At 34.8% G+C, this 20,872-nt stretch overlaps 1 long non-coding RNA gene across 1 annotated transcript; it reads left to right on the forward strand.

The window, feature by feature from the left end:
• Window positions 1-1,289: 1,289 nt before the first annotated feature.
• Window positions 1,290-11,159, forward strand: LOC130543983 (uncharacterized). The gene is made up of 3 exons (XR_008959818.1): window positions 1,290-1,348; window positions 3,321-3,358; window positions 10,410-11,159. It is a non-coding gene; the product is annotated as an uncharacterized LOC130543983 (long non-coding RNA).
• The last annotated feature ends 9,713 nt before the right edge of the window (window positions 11,160-20,872 follow it).

A 20,872-nucleotide genomic window follows, 5' to 3' on the forward strand; every position in this document is an offset into this window, starting at 1 on the left:
GTTAATAAAATAATCAGTACCTAATGCATATGGAATGGCTTTGTCACTGCATCACTTCTGTGAAAATACATTATTTTATTGTCACCTTAAAATATACCCATACTTTTATATAAATTACCTAACGTTTGTCTCTTCTTTTCCTAAATATTGAGGGACATAAAAGTTTAAGAAATTAATCTGCTTTCCAGATGCTAACATTCTTGTTGAATGGAGAAGATTAGCATATATGATGTGCTGAAAAGCAGGCTTCTGCCCATACATGCAACCAGGACTTGAAGCAGAGTGAGATTCCTACGGATTAGAGTACCCAAATCTACTTTTGGAAGTCCCTAATGGATGCCACACATGAACCCACAAACCTCCGTAGTGCCTAATATCACAACTCAGACTTTGCCCTGATGTGGTTCATCCTTCTCTGGTCTCACTTATTCATATCTGCTACCTGAGATGCTTGCTAAAGAAGCTTCATTACTGTAAGAGTATATTAGGAGAATTCAACATCTAGACTATGGTTGTTGGGGTCAGCAGTCTCCAGATTTCTATTCTTCAAGGTACCAAATTAGTGCTGATGTACACGCAAAAGTAGAGTAGGGAGGGTCTCCTCTGGGTCCTTGCTCACCATGGGCCGCAAGCTTCTCTGCGCCTAGATCTAACAAAGTTTTGAACGCTCTATTAAATTCTGCCTCTAAACATATTTAATCCCTATTTCCCCTAGTTCAAAAATCAGCATAAAAAACCTGGTGGTGGGTAGGTACACTATTATACAAATTGTGTCCTTCTCTTCTTCTGACCATATCAATCCCTCTCTTGATAACACCTCTCTAAAATTCAAATAAAAAAATCACACAAATATAAATGGACTGGGAAACAAGGGAAGGCAGGGGAGGAAGTGGTATTGACACAACTGGCAACCTCCCAAAAGTCATGAGATACATTCCTTTGCAGAACTGAAGATTGAAACTTAGATACATTTAAGTGATATCCTGAAAATGAAACCTCAGCTAAGGGATAAAACAGTGCTTAAAACCAAGTCTAGTTATGGTCAATACCACCTTCCTCAATTAAATTAGAAAGAATGCTTACAAAATGATGAGTGCTAATCCAATAATGCCTGATAGAATTATTTGGGATTCAAATCAACATTTTGAAGCCAACTTAACTCACTGGACACATGAAAGAACACCAAATTGGTCAGAATCAGTGCAATATTATTTGTTCTGTTACAGTGATAGGAGTTAATTTTGTATTCATTCATTTTCAATTTATATGTTTTGTTCTTTTAATTTCAGAAAATCATTTATATCAACTAGTATTTGGATGTATATGCAGAAGATTTAAATATTTTAAGGTAAATCAGTTTATATGGGATATTTTCTCTTTCTGAGCTTTTCTTTAGTTATAAAAGGGTTGTTTCAGATGACCTCTAAGAACTCTTTTATATTTAATACCTAATGATTCTATAAAATTTATCTCTAAATAAAGTGTACATATATATATACACACACACGAATATATAATGAATATGTTTACTTATTTCTCATAAAGTTTTTACAAAGCACATCAGATAAAAAAGAAGCTTGTATTCAATATTATAATCACTAGAATGGAATGGAACAATATAGTTCAGTTTTTTTAATTGCAAAATTCCTTATTAATGCTATGAGTTGCCTTTGATCCATTTATTTTTTAGGACCTTGGAAAACATTAATTTTAGATATATTGTAAAATGTCACTAAAATATGCCACCCCCCCAAAAAAATCATAGCAAACACCGATTTCTTCAATTGGCAAAGTTTAAAGCTTTTCTTTGAGCACTGTATTTCTTTTAAGCCTCATGTTACTGCAGAACATAATGTCACATGCTGTATGTGAAAGGAGAAAGAGAACAAAGAAGAACTAAACTTCATGATGGGTTATTATTTTTGCTTTTATATTTAGGAATTTTAAATGTATCCCCACTAAAGTTTCTCACTAGCTTTTCTTTAAATATTATCAGAGACCGTTCTTTCTTCCTACCTTTATTACATTTTACACATGAAAAAGATTAACACAAATGTACCATAACACTCTGTATGTTAGCTACTTTTGTATGTTTCTACTTTTGATGCCTTTATTCAAAAATCAAAAACAGTTAAAATACATGGTTTTGGAGAAATGAAGGTGAGAAATTCTAGGCTGTTAGTGGACTTCTGCCCAGAAATAGAAATCACTGTGACTCATTTTAAAAAGCAGTTTTCACTGCCTCATAAATATCTGGTTATAAAAAATAATCTGGATACTATAGTTAAACCCATTTTCAGCATTCAAAGAGACATTTAAAAAAAAAAGATTCATTTGAGAGAGAGAGAGAGAGAGGGAGGGAAAGCACCCAAGTGGGGGGAGGGGCAGAGGGAGAGAATCCTCAAGCAGACTCCCTGCTGAGCTCCTAGCCTGACACTGGCCTCGATTTCACAACCCATGAGATCATGACCTGAGCCAAAACCAAGAGTCAAACACTTAACTGACTGAGCCACCCAGGTGCCTCTTTTGCCAGTTTTTTCAATCAAATTATCCTTGTACAAATTAAATTCAACTCAACAATCACTTACTGAATCCTGGCAGAGAAAGTACTATGGATGGATACATAGCAAAAATAAATATAAAGTCTGATATCAAAACACTCAAAATCAAGCATAGAAAATAGAAATGGGAGTGAATAACAATTTCTTCTTTTTCACCCATCCCATAGCTTCATTTTCTTTCCTAGACAAAAAAATGTAACACTATAGCCACTCTTTTCTTAACATTCTATATCCTGGTCTTGTAAGACACAAGACTCTACATTTTCTAATTTAGAGGATTTTATTTCCTTCACTCCTAAACATGGGCTTCTGAATGGTGTTATAGAACTGCATTACAATCCTTCAGATTGGAGGCACCCCAATCACCGATTCTCTGATATTTGCTAAACCCAAGCACCTCTCAAACACTTGATTTCAAGTATTATTAGCCAGTGGGCACTCACCTTTCAAAAAATCATTTTAAACACATAAATTTTATGTCTCTAGATAAAACTTTTCTTATCTCCACAAATTCTCTATTGGGCTTCACCTCTCATTACTGGTTACCTTCTACATCACTGAAACAATCATCTTATTTGATTGCATTTAAATTGCAGTCCTCTACAACTGTACTTAGAGCTGTACCTGCCCTCACTGCTTTTTTTTCTCCCCAACCTTGGAAGACTAGGTGAATCTTCTGTTATTTAAGGATGTTAACTCCACCTCTAATTTTTGTGACATACTCCTTCAATTCTTTTCAATTCTCTTTTTCAATAACAGCCTAAGTTCATTGAGGAGAGAACCATGTTTGAGTCATGGTAAGTATTCAAAAATAAATGTTCAAAAATATTACTGAAGAGGTGACTGGTTTATGTTTGGCACTAATTATGTAACGTCAAAGCAGGGTGTGTTTCATAAAATTGCATTTTTCTCAAGATTGTACAGTGAATTAATACTTAATCAGAAATACTCTGCTCCAGGGGCACCTGGGTGGCTCAGTCGTTAAGTGTCTGCCTTAGGCTCAGGGCATGATCCCAGAGTCCTGGGATCGAGCCCCACATCAGGCTCCTCCGCTGCGAGCCTGCTTCTTCTTCTCCCACTCCCCCTGCCTGTGTTCCCTCTCTCACTGGCTGTCTCTCTCTCTGTCAAATAAATAAATAAAATCTTAAAAAAAAAAAAAAAAAAGAAATAATCTGCTCCAGACACATAGTAATGAGGAATAAACTGTAAAAATGGAAAGCCAATAGGACATGTCTGGGCTTAAAAATAAGATTATTTCCATCTTAATGATAAAATTTTAGAAGCCAGCTATTTAATTTCAAGATAAAGCACCCCTTTTATCTAACTTTGTAATAGAAATTCTAGACAAGTTGATAAAAAAAGAAAAAAATACATAAGAATTAGAAAGGAAAAGAAAAAGCTATCATTATTTGGAATAGTGTAAATATACATAAAACAAGAGAATCTAAGAAAAACAGAGTGAAAATTTTAGTTCAGCAAGATTGTTGAATACAGGGACAAGAAAAAAGATATCCTATAACAGAGTAAAAACTAATTAAACAATCTATCTCACTTATAACAAAAATCACACACAAATATCTGTGTGTATGCATGTGCTCACACACATACACAATCTCAAAATACTCAAATGATTTAACAAACAGTTCATAGATAAGGAAGTCTAAAATTCTGATACATACTGAAAAACGCTCAATCTTTTAATCAAAGAAAATAATTAAAATAATGTGACAGTATTAAATAACCAACACTTTTAAAAATATTAAAATTCTATTTATAAAAAATCATTTGTTAAGAATGTGACAAAAATGGACTAATGAACTATTGGTGGAAACATAAATTGATAAAGCCATTAATAATTTAGCAATAATGAATAAAGTTAAAACGTACATATTCTTTGACTAAAATCCATTTGAGGAATAATATTTTAATAATGCATAGTTATTCCAGGAGACATGCACAAAAATGTTTATCACATTTATAAGGCAAAAATAAAGCAAATCAACCAAAATCCTTTTTAATGGAAATTTTAAAAATGTTCAATGTATAAATGGATTAAATAATTGCCACTTATTCATACAATAGTGTATAGCAGCTAAAATGAATGAAATGAGAATAATATCAATACAGAAAAATATTTTAGGATAAAAGACATTTATAGAATATTAAAAATATAATATTTCTATGAAGATAAAATACATCTCTACTTTTCTTGCTTAAGTGCATACTCATATCTGATCAATGAGGACACATGCATGAAAAAGTGAAACATTAATTTCAAGATAGCAATTAACTCTGGGAAAGAAGAGCTGACAATGGAATGAATTATAAAGAATTAAACAGTTTCCACTGTCTGGAATGTTTGATTTATTAAATAATTTCTGTGGCAGATGGAAAAATATTGTTTTGCTAAAATATTGTTTTTCTAAAACAAAATATTGTTTTAGTAAAACGGTTGGTTTTAATGTTTAAAACATATTGGTTTTAATGTTATTGTCTATTTCATTTATCTTTAAAATATTAAACAATTAAAAAACAAACAATAACCAAAGTGCCCTTGAGGTAGATTTTATTGTTTGCCAATCTTTACTCTCCTATTCTTCATGGAAAGAATATCCTCCTGATCCAATGATGTGCCACTTGGTCATTAGATTTGCTTTGGCCCATGGAATATGGACAGAAGTGGCAAGGTGACAATCTTGAATAAAGGTTGTGAGATGTATGGCAAGTTTCTGTGCCCCTTTTGTGTTCCTGTACTTTCCCATGAAAACATCACATCCCAGATGGGCTGCTGCATCATGCTGGTCTTGGAATGAGAGGACACATTGGAGCAGACCTACATCTGACATTGTACTTGGATAAGAGTCAGCATCTAACCCACAGGCACTGACATAAAATGTGAGTGAGAAATAAATCCACAGTTACGTAAGCCACTGAAAGTCAGAAGTTATTGGTTACCAAGCCTTTTTACAGCAAGAGCTGTCAAACAGAGTCCAATATTATTAAAGTATAGAATATTAATGCAAAACATCATAAAATTGCATATTGGTACATAAAACTGCCTGATGTATTCAATATCAGAGGCATGTTCATAAAATATACCAAGTGACCTTGATTTGAAGTTGGTTCAACCCAATTTATAACATGAACGCATGCACTATGCAAACTTCTACAATTAATAATCTGCAAAAATTAATCCTATAGTTAACATGTGTAATTCATTCTAAGGAAGAAGTGAATGTGGTTTAAATATTATAAGCTATAATGCATATTTAAAATAAAAAAACAGGAAAAAATAGAATATGATTTTGAAGTTAGTACTGTAAGAATTTTCTCATTTTCGGAACAAACTTTTGAGGCTAATTTTCATCAGCCAAATGCCACTCATATTCTGTCATGTAAGTTTATTTGTAGAGAAAATTGTCCTTGAATTTATAAGAATTCTTACAGTAAGTGATTATAGTAAATTTCTAAGCTATCAAGCAAAAGTGTCAACATATAGTTTTTGCTTGTTATACCTAGAACAAAAGAAGAAATTTTGAATTCTCTCTAGTGGAGCTAAGAGCAGGGAAGAAGTAGCAAAAGTGTGGACTATACCCAATCACTGAGTCACAAAACTGCAGAGCTGGAGACCTACCAGTCTGTTCTATCCCGAGATACTGACAATGTGAAAATTGTCACCCTGTCCTTAGTAATCATCAGATTTCCTATTCAGAGTAATCCTTCCTCTGAAAGCAATTAAAATGCTAAGTAAAAATTTTTTAAAGGTTTTACTCATTTATTTAAAAGAGAGAGAGAGAGAGGGCACATGAGCACGAATGGGGGAGAGGGGGAGGAGCAGAGGGAAAGGGAGAGGGAGAAGCAGACTCCCTGCTGAGTAGGGAGCCCTGGTATCAATCCCTACACTGATATACTAGGACTCTGCAGGACTCCGGGATCATGGCCTGAGCCAAAGGCAGACACTTAACTGACTGAGCCACCCAGGCACTCAGTAAGTAAGATATTTTTAAGAAATTATTTTAAAAGCATCAAAGAATTAAGGTAATAGTAATTAAGGGACCAAAATCCTAGTATGGAATTGCCCAAAAAGTCAAGCAGAGCTCATAAGCTCACTTCTTCCCTAAAGATATTTGCCAATAATGATGTTATTATACCAATATTTTCTGATCTTATATGGCATAGAAACAACCCAAAGCCCTATGCTTTCCCATGATGCAGAGTCTAATAGGAGACCATCTTCATCCCTCTATCAAGAAAGACAAAACTTCAAAAGCTACCCTTAATGGAAGGGTGAATCAAGAGTAAACCTTCCCTCCACTCCCCACTTCCAAAAGACTTTAATAAAAGTGATTTGGCAATAGAAGATTTGCAAGTATGTAGTATGTGTAATAAAGCTGTCTCCGTTGTGACTACAATACTCTATCAATACAAACACAAAAGTGCTGACTACCACTAGGGAAAGACATCTCATCTAATCATCATCATCCTACTATGGTTGTCTAATTTGCATATACATAAAACTGGAGCCAGATGGCTGGGGTACCAGAGCCAAATGTACTTAAATCATATGAAGGATCAATATTTTAGAATTGCCTGATTTAAGTACAGGTGAATTTCAGAGCCAGTTGGGTGGGAATAACAAGCATGTGCACTTATCATAGTTATGACCATGTTAGTATGGTTCGCTAAGTATATAAACCCCAAACCTTCATAGCTCAATGATACCTGTTCCCATCACAAGGATTTCTTCACTTTCTCAAGAGTGGAAGTTCACATCTTCGGGCGCCTGGGTGGCGCAGTCGTTAAGCATCTGCCTTCAGCTCAGGGCGTGATCCTGGATTCTGTGATCGAGCCCCACATCAGGCTCCCCTGCTAAGAGCCTGCTTCTTCCTCTCACACTCCCCCTGCTGTGTTCCCTCTCTCACTGACTGTCTCTCTGTCAAATAAATAAATAAAATCTTAAAAAAAAAAAAAAAAAAAAGGACGTTCACATCTTCACCAGAATCTGAATCTCCCTCTGAGAAGAGAACTTGCTAAGAAGCCCATACCACAGTGTTGGGTTTTGGGCAAGGCTCTGGAGTGGGGGAGACAGATTTAGAGAGAGTATTAAGAGAGTTAGAGAAAGAAAGTTGGGAGAGAGAGTGCATGCATGCAAGTGAAAGCAAGGAAGAATTTATATCTGCTAGTTAACTACTGGACCATTAGAGATACCCATCTGGATAGGGTATTTTACCCTTACCCCAATGAAATATATATGTGCACTGATAGGAAGGCCTAATTTAAATGAATGAGATATGCTTATATTGGATAATCTTTTGTTATATAGAGTAATTCCATAATAAATATAAATAACTAGAAAAAACTACCTCTGTTTGGTCACACAATATTTTATTAAAGATAGTGGAGTGAATGTGGTACAGTTTATTGCAGATCTTATACACTCCTCCCCCTTGCTCCCGCCGTAACTTTAACAAGCAGTGACAAAAACCATCCCTTAGAAATTGAAACCACATTTAAGCCTTCTCAAATTCACATTACCTAAGTAGTCAAAAAAATATTAAGTAATGAGTTTCAATTGCCCCTAGTAACTTAACAAAAGCAAAAGATACATTTTCTCTGAACATTTCTAACTTCATCTGCATCACAGAGAATTCCCACCATTTTCCAAAGAAAAAGCTCCCAGTCAAAATAAACTGACCATAAAAAGAAACAAACCAGCATGTTCAAGAACCAACTTATACAACAGAATGCAGAAATTGACCCACAATGAGTTGAAATTTTCAAGTCCAGATTATAAATTAACAATGATATTAAAATGTTTAAAGAAATGAAAGATTAACAATTATCTGTAGGGAATAGAAAACTACAAAAATAATTATCTAAATCTGTAAAAACAACAGAAATTTCTGAAAGTATAATAAATTTAAGAAAAAGATGAAATCAAATCAAATATGTCTAATCAGAGCTCCAGAAGGAGGGGAGAAAGAGAATGAGTTAGATACATATATAAAGATAGAAAGTCTGAGAACATTCTAAAATTGAAAAAATATAGCAAGTCCAAACAATCCAGTGTAGGATAAACACAAAAGACTTTCACAACCAGATACATCATAGTGAAACTGTGGAAAACCAATGGCAAACAGAAAAAATAAAAAAGAGAGGGGAAAAATATATGCTTCAAAATATTGGTAGTTTGATGGATAGCTCCCTTCTTGATAGAAGCCAGAATGCAGTGGAATTATAACTTAGACTGAAAAGAAATAAAAGATAGACTTAGAAATTCTATCAAGAGAAAACTTATTTTCAAGAATGAAGGCAAAACAAAGACACTTTCAGACAAAACTATGAGGATTCATCACAGGCAAAATTGCACTGAAGTTGACAGATACACTCTATGCAAAAAAAAAAAAAAAAAGAAGTCCCGAAGGGGTTGGAATGAATGAAAGAAATAAAAGCACAGGAAGTGATAAATACGTGGGAAAATTTAAATAAATACTGAAACAGATAATATAATGTTTAATGAGATTAAATATGTAGAATTATGATACAGTACAGGAATAACTTGTCAAGAGAAGGGTAAATTAAAATAATCTGTGGGTCTTACACTGTCTTGAAAGAAATGATACTGATTAAATTCACAATATTGAAAGTATACATAATTTCCAAGGTAATCCCTACAGCATTAGATTAGTAAATATTTCACAATTAGTAGCAGGAAAAAATATAAGACAAAATTAATTGCAGAAAAAGGCCAAAAAGAAGAAAATGAGTACTAGAATCAGGATAACAATATGTAAAAATAAATCAAATCATATATCAGAAATCACTGTAAATAGTGATAGCCTAAATAGCCTAAATTCTCTAGCTGAAGACCAAAGACATTTTAGATTCAATCTAAAAGTCAATATAGAAAGTAAAAGAATGGAGATAATTCAATAAAATACTAAAATAATTGAAGTTGTTATACAATTTACTGAGAATAAGATGTAAGTGAAGGCATTAACAAAAATGAAGACTTTTAATTTATAATAGATAAAAATTCAATTCTTGAGGAAGATATTGCAGTATGAAATTTCTATCCATCCTAATAACAGCTATGTGTATCAACATTACTCATATATATATATATATATGGCTGAGCAAAATAAGTCAGTGAAATAAATCTACACTGTGATTCCAGTTATAAATTCTAAAAACAGGCAAAAGTAAATGACTTTTTTAGGGATAAATATATGTGGCAAAAAAAAAAAAAAAACAAATCAGAAAATGAAGTAACACAAAACACAGGATAGTGCTTTTACTGGGAGGAAAGGGAAGGATATGCAATAAAAGAAGGTTGTCTCAGGAAGTTCTAATTGGATGGCAATATTTTCATTATTAAATTGAGTGTGGTAACAGAGGTGCTTGCTGTATTATTTTTCTTTAAAGTATGTATGTGTATTTGTATATTTTTCTCTGTATATTTTATATTTCTGTCTTAAGTTTCATATCTTTTAAAATTGTGAAAGAGGATAAATGACATATTTAAGGTAACACAGCTAATAATGATAGCTATAATCTCTGCTTCCTGTTATTTTTTTTTTCTTGTACAATATGTCTTACTTAACATCCTTAATAACATCTTTGATTCTCTATATTCTTCAGTGGTCTATGTGTATCAAGATCTAGGATATGTTAAGACATACTTAATAGATTTGAGGGGAAACATATGTAACATTTTTATTTTATCAACTCATTTAGTAGCTCAGATATTCATTCCTAACTATGTAGTTCCGTAGTCTTAGATCTTAATTTGTAATTGTCTTGAACAACTGTCATTTTGCCTGACCTAAATCTCTTTTCCCTTCACAGAATTCTTCTGTACCATTGGCATATTATTCCAGGAGTTTTAGATCAAGTTAACTCTTCTTATTCCTGCCAGAGATGAGCAGACATATAACCTGGACCTGGTTAATGAGACTACCACTCTTCCCCTAGGAAGAGTGATTGCTTAGGCTAGGTATGTGATCTTACACAGGCCAATAAAAGCCCACCAGGGTGTTACATTAGAATTGTTGGGATATTATCCCTTTATCTAGAATCATGAGCATTGAAGACTATGTAAGCATAGAGGGACCAGTGGCTTTTGTCATCTCACTGCTAAAATCAGACTGAGAATGTGGCCCACAGAGAGCACAATGGCATCAGAAAATGGAAAAGAGAAGAAATAGATTTCTGATGACATTACTTTGTCTCCCTGAAGAAAGTAATTTGAGCCAACAACTGCCTACTTCTTGTTTGCTTATGGAAATTTGAGTTGGTTTCTGCTACCTGTGACCTAAAAATGTTGACTATGTCAATCTTTACAAAAACCTTTAATTAGGGATTGAAACTTAGAGGCCTAAAGGAGTCAGGCAAGCAAATGGGTTAAGCCAGCCAGATAAATAGTCACCACTTTCTTACTCTCTTGCTTCCCAAAAGAATAAAAACATCACCCTTTTAAAAAAAGAATTTGTAAAGTTTTGGGGGGTTTTCTGGGTTTATTTTTGTCTTAGCCAAATGCTATAAACAATAGAACACTTGACATTGATGGATTTGGAAGGTTCATCCCCCATCAGAACAGGAAGCCATCATTAGGTCATTACAGATTTTTTTCTTTTTCTTTTTTTTTTTTTTTTGCTATTCAAGCACACGGGCCCAGTGCGGATGTATTTTCTAATTTTTCAAGAGAAGATAGATTTTTTAAATTATTTTGGAGAAATTCCCCAATTCTTAAATGTGGCAATTAACTCAAGTTTGTTTTAAAGACTGTGTGTGCCAAACAAAACATTTCTTCAGATAAGATTCATCTTTGGAGCCAGCAGTTTGGAACATTTCCCTCATGGTAATTACCTCAGTATGATTTTTTTTTTCTTCTCAGTATGATCTTTTAGTTTTTTTAGATCATTCTCTCCTTCTCTTTCCCCCACCCCCCATATCAAAACATTGCCTCTACCCTCTTTGAAGTCAGCTTGACCATGTCTACTTGGTAGTTAGAAAAAAACTCTAACTTAGCTAGTGAATTTAAATACAAAAAATTGTAAGTTTTTTCATGCTATAAGGAAAAGATACACTCATGGTTTATATCAGCTAATGACTATTAATTTCTAGTCCTTTCGATCAAATTAACAAAAACAAGTATTTTTAAACATTAGAGATGTGTTGCTAAATACACAGAAAACACCTTAAAAGGTAATCTAGGTGAAAAGTATTAATTTTATTATGTTTTCAGGCATATTTTGGAAGACACAAACACACACACACACAGAGATCATAGCTTTTGAAATAAGAAAGCATTGCATTAAATTAAGTTTTATTTAGTCCATAAAGGAAATTGCTTTGTTGCAGAAAATAGATGAAGTTCCAACAGGGCATGGATATGTTGATATTCTGTTGGATACTTGACCTTCTTAAATATCATAAAACAGAAAGGAAGACTAGGAGAGAGTTTGGAAATTGTTTTTTCAGGAGAAAAAAGTCTGAGTTTATTTGGTTAAAGAACATTAATAATGGATAAAAGGGATACATAAGCCTATTACTCAAAGAATAATTTGGCAAAAGCATATGACTCTCTTTTTCTCAATAGTATAAAAGATAATTAAAATAAATGTAAATCATTTAATATTGTCCCATTGAGTAAAAGCAAAGGATGTTATCATTACAGAATTATAAATTGGCTTGGATTGCTAGACATAACCCACCAGCAGAAAAATTTGAGTCTATTATGAGGGCTATAATTAGGAACAACCAAGTAAACCAAGAAGTTATGATTCATGGAATCTAAAATACTGTTTAGGATACAACCTATAAAGTCACAGTGATAACCTCTATTGTGAAGGTGCTAGGATCATACCTCTACACTTATGGTCCATAAAGAATATTTATCAGTCAGCTATTGCTACATTACAGACCACCTCAAAACTTGGTAGCTTAAAAGGATATCTGTACTTTATTGCTTACGAGTCAGCACAATGGCTGGACATTCTTCTGGTCTTATCTGAGCTTCCTCACGTGTCTGTAGTTAGCTGTGGGACAGACATGCAACTGTGCTAATTTTGCCTAGACTCATTCACATATATGGAATTTGTCTTCCGTTGACTGTGGCAAATCAGCTCCCCTGTTGTCCTCACTCATCTCTTATCCTCCAGCAGGTTTATCCTTATAGCAAAGACCGAAGAATAAGAGGGAGAATAAAAGTGTGCAAAGATTAAGTCTTAGTCCCTGAACTGATACACAGTCACTTCTGCCACAATCTGCTGGCCAGAACAAGTCACAGCCCACATTCAAGGACTAGGGAAATAAGCTCCAGCCCATAATGGAAGGAATCACAAAGTCTTAAGGCAAAATGTGTAACTACAGGGCAGGATTGGAACATTTGTACCACTGTTGTAATCAGTCCACCTAAAGACATCCAGCAGAGATAATGGACATAGAAGACCTTTGAATTTTGTTTAAAAGAGGAAATCCAATTGATAAGCACCTTACATAGGTCCATTGCCCACACACACATGAAATGCACACACTTTCCCCCTCTTATTCCTCTTAAAATTGGTGCCTTCTACTATAGCTCCAAAAGCCAAATGAGAAAAGCTTTAGCTAAAAGCTATTGCAACATCAACGAGAAATAGAGAACACTGGTAGAATAGTTATGAAAAGCTGCTTCCTATGTGCTGAAGCTGTAATAGTGGCACATTGCCCAGGGCAGAAAGCATCCCATGACAAAGAGAGTTCCAGGACATGGCCTCAGGAGGACTTCAGAAATCTAAGTCTTCATCATTACAAGACTGGCTTCAAATACAGAAAATAATGTATCCTTTTTGGGGTACACAATCTTAGCACGTATGACTTTATTTTAGACAGTATTACCTGATGGACAGGGAAATACCAGGTTTCAGAGATGCAGATTCCACATCAAGCTTTGTTTAATTAGACAATATTGAATGTTAAATTTTGAGAGATTCTTTGAATGTTAACATATATTTCATTGAGTATGTTATCTGTGAATAATTGAGTCAAATATCTTCCTAACATTTCAAGATATCATTTATTTACTAAGACTGTAAGAATTATGGAAGTTTGCTTACACTGGTTTTTAAAGTGTTTTGAAATTTACTTAAAATTTACCTGAAAGAATGCCATTATCATATATCTATTATCCCTACTCTCAAACCTTGGTACCATTTTTATCTCCCTCAACCTACCCTAGTTCCCACTTTCTCATAGAATCAATCTTTGTGTCCTGTATAATTATTTCTTTAATTTTGCTCTAATCCATCCTCTATCTCATTGCAAATGTCACAACCCACAATACAATCACATTTTATTTCTCAGCATATTGCCTAAAATAGGATTTATATTTAATCCTTTTCAGTTTACCTGCATAATTTTATCCACGTGAGTGTTCTAAAACACAAATCTGAGTAGGTCATTTCACTATTTTGCATTCTTCAAGACTCCCAAAAAGCACTAGGAAAAGTAATGATATCATTATGAAGATACCAAAATCTTATATAGCATATTTCATTCTACCTTTTTTAAAATTTAAATTCAATTAGCCAACATATAGTACATCATTAGTTTCAGATGTAGTGTTCAATAATTCGTCAGTTGTATATAACACCCAGTGCTTATCACATCACGTGCCCTGCTTAATGCCCATCACCATCCCCCACCCACCTCCCCTTCCACAACCCTCAGTTTGTTTCCCAGAGTCAAGAGTCTCTCATGGTTTTTCTCCCTCTCTGATTTCTTCCCATTCCATTTTCCCTCCCTTCCCCTATGATCCTCTTCGCTATTTTTATATTCCACATGAGTGAAACCATGATAATTGTCTTTCTCTGACTTATTTCACTGAACATAATACCCTCCAGTTCCATCCATATCTATGTAAATAGTAGGTATTCATCCTTTCTAATGGCTGATTAATATTCCATCGTGTGTATAAACCACATCTTCGTTATCCTTTTGTCTGTTGAAGGACATCTCAGCTCCTTCCACAGTTTGGCTATTGTGGACATTGCTACTATGAACACTGGGGTGCAGGTGCCCCTTCTGTAATTTTGGTGTAAATATCCAGTAATGCAATTGCTGGGTCATAGGGTAGATCTATCTTTAACATCTTGAGGAACCTTCATACTGTTTTCCAGAGTGGCTGTGCCAGCTTGCATTCCCACCAACAGTGTAAGAGGGCTCCCCTTTCTACTCATCCTCACCAACATTTGTTGTTTCCTGTATTGTTAATTTTAGCCATTCTAACTGGTGTGGGGTGGTATCTCATTATGATTTTGATTTGTTTTTCCCTGATGACAAGTGATGTGGAACATTTTCTCATGTGTCTGTTGGCCATTTGTATGTCTTCTTTGGAGAAATGTCTGTTCATGTCTTCTGTCCATTCCTTGACTGGATTATTTGTTTTTTGGGTGTTGAGCTTGAGACGTTCTTTATAGATCCTGGATACCAGTCCTTTATCTGATAAGACATTTGCAAATATCTTCTCTCATTCTGTCCCTTGTCTTTTGTTTTTGTCGACTGTTTCCTTTGCTGTGCAAAAGCTTTTTATCTTGATGAAGTCCCAAGAGTTCATTTTTGCTTTTGTTTCCCTTGCCTTTAGAGATGGGTCTTGCAAGAAGTTACTGCAGCTGAAGTTGAAGAGGTTGCTGCCTGGGTTCTCCTCCAGGATTTTGATGGATTTCTGTCTCAGTCTACTTCTATTATTTCACTTCTTTCTGCTTTCTCTCTATTCTTCTTCTGGATTTAAAACCTTATAGATCTTTAAAATTTGTAGAATTTTATACATATATCCAGCATTCCCTATGCTGCAAATAACCTCTGCTTTTTTATCTAATTAATTATAATATATCCTCCTGGTTTCGTCTTCAGAGTCACTTCTTCAAAGAACCTTTCCTTAACTCAGTCTACATTAGGATAGGTCTTCTGCTTGTATGTCTCTCGTGTTACTTACTACCCTATATGGCTCTCCCAGTCACAAAATGACTATATATTGTTTGAGGAAATGTTTGTGTTTGGGCAACATACTATTCTTGATGTGTGTGTGGTTTTAATAAATATTTATAAAACGGTTGTCAGTTACCCAAGAGAAGCCATAGACAGAATCCAAGATGTCCCTTATCCTGTATTTTACTCTCAAAAATTCAATCGTAAATATCTTAATTAAATGTTATTCTAAGAATATTCAGCTTCCAAAGTCTAGAAACTAAAAAATGGATGGTTCTGGGGCACCTGGGTAGTTCAGTCAGTTAAGCATCTGCCTTCAGCTCAGGTCATGATCTCAGGTTCCTGGGATCAAGCCCCAAGTCTGGGTTCCCTGCTCAGTGGAGAGCCTTCTTCTCACTCTCCCTCTGTCCTTCCTCCCCACCTCTGCTCATGCTCTTTTGCTCTTTCTCAAATACAAAAAAAATATTAAAATACAAATACAAAAAAAAATTAAAAAATGGATGGTTCTAAGGGAATGCAACATAATTCTGAGTTTAGTAAAGTGACAGAATCAAGAAGTTGGAGGAAACCCAAATTCATCTAGTAAAATCCCATCTACTGCAACAACAACTTTAGTAATGTCTACATTATCTATTCAGAGTGTGTTCTCAGTTGTGTTTTATAAAGAATCATTTAGAGAGTTGTTCAATATGTCTGTCTTTACTAGAAAATTATCCTTCTACTGTTTAAGTAATGAGTATTATTTTTAGGGCTTGGTATTTTTTTACCTTCACTATAAACAAGACTAAAACCAAAGTGTCTTGAACAAGCTTATGCTGTCTATTTAACAGATTGCCAAAATGTCTTAAAAATGAACTTTATTAATAGAAAAGGCATGATTAGCCATTTGAATGTGATAGAAATAAAATGAAACCATAAAAGAAGTAAAATAGCTACTTTTATTATATATTTGACATTATAAAACTCATTTCTGTTTACTACTTATGTTAGAATATTATGAATTGAATCATAGCCTTAAACCATATAACATTACAATGATTTCCAGAGTAATTCAATCATAGACTAAGGGCAAATGATAGCCACTCAACTTTTAATCACTTTAGAAAGCCGTAAACACAGATGGTACTGAAATATAAAATAGTAGTGCCTATAAAATAATAACAGCTTTCTCTATCATTAAAGTAACTTCCATTCACAGTCTTAGGAGATATTTCAATAGAAATTAATTTATTGTGATTAACATACAGACTGTAACTCTGAACTTGGAATTTTATTTTTTTTCCCAGTGCAGACTTTATAATTCCTAGCAATTTATTTTTAGGAAAGGTTATTAACCCATTTACATATATAGAGAGAGATTTTTTAATTGCCATTCACATACTTTTACTCTTCCTCTCATATCTCAACTATATGCCCCACTCTGTCATAGAATACCATGTCCTTGTCTTCTAATCTCTCCTGCGTACTTCCATTTTCTTAAGTGATTATGGGAAATGCCATGTGGGGGAATTGGTGCATTCTCCAAATAAAGAAGTTGTCAAAAGTCAAATAACTTCACATGATGAAGAAGCATTTTTGTTGGAGATTTTGCAGCACACCCTGTGTAGTAGATACAGTCCATACAAAAAGCAACATACTATTCTTGAGTAGTGATAAGAATTACAGAATGTGTGTGGTCAGAAGAGTTGCAAAGGTGAAGTACAGGCACCCCATATGATATTTGAGCACAGTCAGTAAGTGTTGGAATTATTTGCTGTCATATATCTCTGTAAAACAATCTCACGCAAGACACACTTGGTTCAGGGTGCCTGGGTGTCTCAGCTGGTTAAGCGTCTGCTGTTAGCTCAGGTCATGATCCCAGGGTCCCTGGTTCAAGCCCTGCATCAGGCTCCCTGAACCTGCTTCTTCCTCTCCCTCCGCTGCTCCTCCTACTTGTACACACACACACACACACACACACACACACACTCTCTCTCTCTCTCTCTCTCTAATTAAAAAAAAAAAAAAGACAGACACCCTTGGTTTGTGGCTACATTTGCTGGTAGCAGAAAATTCTGTTTAAAATTGGCTTAAGCAATAAGGAAATGTATAAACTCAAATATAAAAGATAAAAGAGGACAGTTGATGGAGCTCTAGGCAGGGTCTTTTGTTACACTGTTTCCACTACTCAGCGCTCCTCCTGGTCCTGTACCTTGTGTGTTGTCATTTTATCTGGTTGGAAGTGAGGTGGCCACAGAACTTTCAAGCTTAACATCTTTTCCAGTGTCAATCTGAGGAAAACGTATGCATCTTTTTCACCTCTCCATTTCAGAAGCATGTAAACCTTTCTCAGAAGCTTCTAAATGTCTCCTTGGTTCTCATTAGTCAGTGTATCATGTGTCCAACTTGGTTAGGTCAGGTGTCAATCATTGATAATAAAATAGTCATGACAGGATGGGCTTAGACCAATCACTGGGGATAAAATGGATATTAGGAAATTAAGCAAAAACATGGTATATTGACATACATTTGGTAATTCTGTGAGTCAGTTTAGGAGAATAGACTTCAAAGGCAAGGAGTTTGCCTTTGTTGCTTATAATTTTTTAAATTTATTTTTATTTTTAATTTTTATTGAAATTCCAGTTAGTTAACATAGAGTATTATATTAGTTTCAGGTATACAATATAGTAGTAATTCAACACTTCCATACATCACCCTGTGCTCATCAGGACGAAGGTACTCCTTAATCCCTATGACCTATTTAACCCATCCCCCCCCCCCAACCTCTCCTCTGGTACCCATCAGTTAAGAGTCCATTTCTTGGTCTCTCTCTTTTTTTCCATTTGCTCATTTGTTTTGTTTCTTAAATTCCACATATGAGTGAAATCATGGAATTTGTCTTTGTCTGACTTATTTGGCTTAGCATTATATGCTCTAGCTCTATCCATGTTATTGTAAATGGCAGATTTCATTATTTTTATGGCTGAATAATATTCCATTGTGTGTGTGTGTGTGTGTGTGTGTGTGTGTGTGTGGCACACCTTCTTCATCCATTCATCCATTGATGGACACCTGGGCTGCTTCCATATCTTGGCAATTATAAATAATGCTTCTAGGTGTTACTTATCATTGAATGTTTATTGTGGGACCTATGTTTTGTTTTTCTAAATGATTAAGAAAATGGATATTGCAAAAGAACTGCATTTTTCTTCAGTATCTAAGTATACAACCAATTACCATGTGGTAGGAGAGAAAACAGTTTTTCACATTCCGTATTCGAGATTTAGCCTTTCAGATATTTCCCAAAAGCAGTGTTATTTAGGGCAATTATAGATCTCTCTTTGTAAAGATAAAATGACTAAATGAAGGAGTACATAAAAGTATGGGTGCATTTTATATTTCTGTTGATCTAGGTTAGGAAGGCGTGACCTCAAAGTCATTAAAGTGAGAGAGGAGAAAACATGATGACCAAGGGTGGGCTGGATACTCTTTATCAATGATGTCAGTACCCTCTCTGAAGTTTTATTCAAATGCCAGATGATTTTGCACTGTTCCTTTTTTAAATTACAAATGTCTGTTGGCAAGCTCAAGTGTTATTTATACCTTCAAGAGCATATTGTGTTCTTGATTATATTCCTTTTGTCCTACTAAGAAAGGAGTCTATATTTAAACCCTACCTGATTTTCTGAGGCTTGCTGTCCTCACTATTGAAAGTTAAATTATTTCCTTGGTCACTGAAAGCTTTTCTTATATAATGCTGAAATAATCACACCATTGCCTTGACTGCTACCCACGCTTCTTGTGTATCTGTTTCTTCAATGCTTCTAGGCACACTGACTCTAATGCACTATATCTCATCTCAAGAACAAGATCGGTGTAATATATTTCTTCGTATCTATCATGATCCTTGTTAAACTGTCTTCCTCTTTTTTTTTTTTTAAAGATTTTATTTATTTATTTGACAGAGATAGAGACAGCCAGCGAGAGAGGGAACACAAGCAGGGGGAGTGGGAGAGGAAGAAGCAGGCTCATAGCAGAGGAGGCCGATGCGGGGCTCGATCCCATAACGCCGGGATCACGCCCTGAGCCGAAGGCAGACGCTTAACCGCTGTGCCACCCAGGCGCCCCAAATTGTCTTCCTCTTTAAAGATAATCAGTGAATAATTTTAAAATGTACATAGGAAGAGATAATTGCTGAAAAATTTCTTCAATATTACACCTATTGGTGTAGTGGTTGGCTTTGAAGTCAAACAGAGCAGGCGTCATATCCTAAATTCCTACTTAAAATCTATCTAACTAAAAACAAGTTAATCTCTTCAAGTATCAGTTCCAGAGACACAAAATTGTCACAGTTAGTACCTAACGATGGATACATAGCAATAGAATTGTATGGCAACCAAATTAGGCAATAAATAAATTTGGAATGTGCTTGACATATAGGATACACTCAATATAACGTATAACTTATGTAAATTTTAAGGAGTAAAAGCTTGATTAAAAGGTCTTTGAAAATAATTTTACTATTACAATAGGGACAACTCTTTTCTGTAATAAAAGTATGTTTTTTAAAAGATTTTGAGAGAGAGAGAGAGCACACAAGTGGGGGTAGGGGTAGAGGGAGAAGAAGACTCCCCACTGAGCAGGGACCCCCTCCCCCCAAAACACAGGGCTTGATCCCAAGACCCTGAGAGATAATGACCTGAGCTGAAGGTAGCCATTTAACTGAGCCATGCAGGCACTCCTATATAGGTTTCTTAACCAGAGAAATGCATAAATTCCAAGAAGTCATCTAAATTGGTAGTATATGGGGTATTTTACCCTTCATGTCTGCTCTGCACTCTATTAAACTCTACTCTATGAGGCAGATTTGTAAGAACCAAATTAGCAAGTTCCCATGTGTTTTAAATTCAGGTTGGATTTAGCCAATAGGAAACCCTAATAGGAGAACAAAGGAAGACAGAACAAAGTAGCCAGGTTATTTTCCCCTGTATCCTTTCCTGCAAGGAGACTTGAGCTGATTTCCTTTGGCTGAAGGTACACACTAATTCTATAGAATTATTTCTTTTTGGGTTCCTGTAACCACCACCTCACCCATTTTTCATCGCAACTAGGAGTGTTAAGAGGTTTGATGCTACTAAGCCCAGAAGTAACCCTCATGGCTCTACTACATGTACAATTTTGTAAATATTCCCTTTGTTAACAAACTGTCTTCAAATGCAAGTACATATTGATTTGTATATATTATGATAAAGGATGCTATCTAAGTGTCACGGTACTCAATAATCAACTGCTACAATAAACTTCAGAAGCTGAAGACATTATAGGGACTGAAAAAAAGAATCTAGGAAACTTCCTGGAAAGTG

Source organism: Ursus arctos, unplaced genomic scaffold (assembly GCF_023065955.2).
Source record: "Ursus arctos isolate Adak ecotype North America unplaced genomic scaffold, UrsArc2.0 scaffold_176, whole genome shotgun sequence".
NCBI classification, from domain to species: domain Eukaryota; kingdom Metazoa; phylum Chordata; class Mammalia; order Carnivora; family Ursidae; genus Ursus; species Ursus arctos.